Source organism: Phalaenopsis equestris, unplaced genomic scaffold (assembly GCF_001263595.1).
Source record: "Phalaenopsis equestris unplaced genomic scaffold, ASM126359v1 Scaffold199423, whole genome shotgun sequence".
NCBI classification, from domain to species: Eukaryota; Viridiplantae; Streptophyta; class Magnoliopsida; order Asparagales; family Orchidaceae; genus Phalaenopsis; species Phalaenopsis equestris.
The window spans coordinates 48,436-51,783 of NW_018219298.1; positions in this window are offsets into that span (position 1 = coordinate 48,436).

A 3,348-nucleotide genomic window follows, 5' to 3' on the forward strand; every position below is an offset into this window, starting at 1 on the left:
CCTCCACTATTACAATCTTGCACAGTATTCCTCACAATTTTGACACTATAGTAAATTCTCTATAGACTAATAGAACTTCTCTAACCTCCAGGACCTTTCTAACATCGAGGACCTCCTTTATTTTCGGCCAAAATATTCTTTTAAAGTTGTGGATGAGTTTTCCCAAGAGTTGCCTAAGCACCCCTCCAAAATTCGTTCTCATCCAATGCATTGTTGGACATAACCGCCGAACTCGCCGTTGGCGGCCTCGAGGGAGTTGTCGGTAGGTCTTCTAAGTGAACTAAGTATGGAGTCTCGGGAAAAGTCCACCGTCTGCGTCGTTCGGCTCACCGCCGGCGCCCTAGTTCAAATCTTCACATTTTGGTCCTTTTCGCTCCAAATTCGCTCCTTTTTGCATCTTTTTGCTCCAATGACATTAATTCATCATTCTTGCAACAAAATATCCAAAATACATTTCTTTAAAGTGCAATATCATAAAAAATAATGTAAAATAGATATGAAAATCTCAACATATTTTCTTTTGGTCAAAATCCCCCAAACTTAACTATTACTTATCCTAAAGTAATTTTAGTACTATATAAAAGTTATGATCTATTGTAGTAAGGTTTTAATTCAGAAATACTATAAGTTTGATTTAGATAAATACCATAGTGATATTTTCAGAAAAAAAATTCAAGTAATTAAATTAACTCTGTAGCTACAAGATTATCTAGTCATCAAGTTTAAGAGTTCTAGTCTTCTATTCATTTCAAGAATGACTATATGTTGCAATATTAAGTCACTTAGAATATTCAAAAGATAGGAACTTCATGAGAACTCTACAAGTAAAAGATCTATTTCATAAATATAAGTTCAGGAATGTATTTAAGTTTTCCCTTTAGGTAGGTCCAGTGAAACCAATTTTTGATTAGGCATATCCTCAAGCTTCTCCTCACCTTCATATTTTTTTTACATTCTTTTTTTCTTTTTCATTAGGATTTCTTTCAATCATATATATATTTTTTTCTTTTTAGGGATTGTATTTCCTTACTTTATAAATATTTCATAGCTTTTACATCATAGAGCCCCAATCTTTTCTTCTCAAATGAATTTCTAGATTCTTAATAATTCAAAATATAGTTTCATTTACTTTAAATAGTTAACTATAGTCTTATTCTCTTATACTAAATATCTTAAGTTACAAAATTAATTTTCATTACAAAAATATTTCCTTAAATCTACCATAATATTTATATAGCTACAAAATATAGTTACCTGAATTAAATTCACTACATAAAATTGTATTAATAATTTTTGAAAATATTGAAATAGAGGACATCTAATAGTTAATCTTTTTCTTCCCTCCCCCAAACTTAAATTTTTCAATATGAAATGATGCAGGTGGAAAGAAAAACTCTAAATATAAATCATACCTCAGTATTTTAGGCATTGTCATCATTCTGAAATTTTTGCAGTCCTTCACCAAATTTCTACTTCACCTGGTCTGTAACATTAGGAACTTTTTACACATATAAATCATTAGAGAAATTGTTAGGTAATGAAATTTTGAAATAAGTACAAAACTAAAACATTAAGCAAACACATAAATTCACTAACACAACTACAGTACTAAACAAAATAATTACAATTAAAATGCGACATAAAAATTACATTACAATACAATTCACAAAGTACTAATCAACATCCATTATACTACACAAACAAATTTTAACTACCACAATAACTTTATAACAAAAATTAAAAATTATCCAAGTACAACATAACATTATTAATGAAAGTATAAATACACACAAACATCCATTTCTATTACAAAAGATTACAAAAATAAAAGTACGAGTACATCAATTACATTCAGATATCAAAATCCCAAACTATCTTTGTCTCCTTGATCAGCAGGTGGATTGGGCTGATACTGAGTATATCGGGGGCATTCAGGAAAAGTAACATCAGGCTCACCTTTGTAGTGTCGGGCCTGAGCTTCGTAATAAGCTATCTCAAAGTTTAAATGCCTCTGAAGGTACTCACTGTCATAATCATGTCGACGTTCTAAACCTCCAATCCTTTCATTTGTTAATTCTATACTCTTTCACTATATATTCAACTCATTCATCAAATCAGTCATAGTAGGGGAACTAGAAGGTGGAAGGTCATAACTTGTAGAGGGGACATCTCTACTAGTAGAAGGTTCTTGACTCGTACTTCTACTTCTCTATTCTTTATGGGATTCATAAGTTTTCAAATTATCTTTACTAATGGGTTTCGTAGGATAAACCCATTCTTCATCCCCTCCAGCTTCCACTCCAGAAAGTTGGCAAAGTGCATAAATAAGGTTAGGATGTCCCAGACCTCCACTTGTTGTTGTAGTCAATATATTCTTAAAAATGATCCTCACCACATTTATATTTTTGTTATTCTGAATACAAAAACATAGAATAACTCTATCTCTAGTTACCTTACTGTGGTGATAAGTCAATAAAAGAGTAGAGGGAATAAAATAGTGCCACGTTTTAGAGGTGGCATTTAACCTGGAAGCAGAAAAATTTACCCGTTCTCGTTTTTTAATCTTCCACGTTGCTTTCCCATCTGTGAAAAAGTTGATCACATCATTCAGGGGGCCTTCGATTGTACTAAAGGATTCATATTGGGAAGGATTCATAATGACATCTATAAGAGTCTGGGACTTCGTAAAAGGAGTTAATGCGGGCGGCATTAAATTCAACAGGAAATCCCCGCAATTGAACGATTTTGTCTTTAGAATAGAACACGTTGGCATAGAATTCTTTCACAATATTTGCAGCAACTTTATTGGTGGTGTAACAGAAGCTTTCCCACCTCCGCTTGGTAATAACTCATTCAATTTCTCCTCCCGGACTCTCAAAAACTCGATCTTGTATACATTTCTTTCCTTTAAATATTGAAGTAAACCTTGATTGAGCCTTTGCATTGACGAAGCGAGACTCATTGAACTCAAGTCTTCTCTTTTGTTATGGAGCCAAGGATCCATTTCAATCTAATCACAATTATAGAAAAAATCCAATATATACTTCAAATATGCAAATAATGGCTTCCATTAATGGCTTTAAGAGTTCAACACTAAGATCCATGAATTTCTTGCCAATATTTTCTTCACATTCTCAAAATTTTTGGATCTCCTCAATGTGGAATAAATCCATGGTGAAAATCAAATATTTTTAACTTGGCGTGAAGCTCTTACCTAGAGATGATCAAATCTGGTGTCGAAAAACCTTGAAATTGCCTCACAATCCAAGATCTCTCAAGCCCTAGGTCAAAAATTGTGTTTTCCAGAGGAAGGGGATGATGAATAGTGGCGTGGGATGATGAATAGTG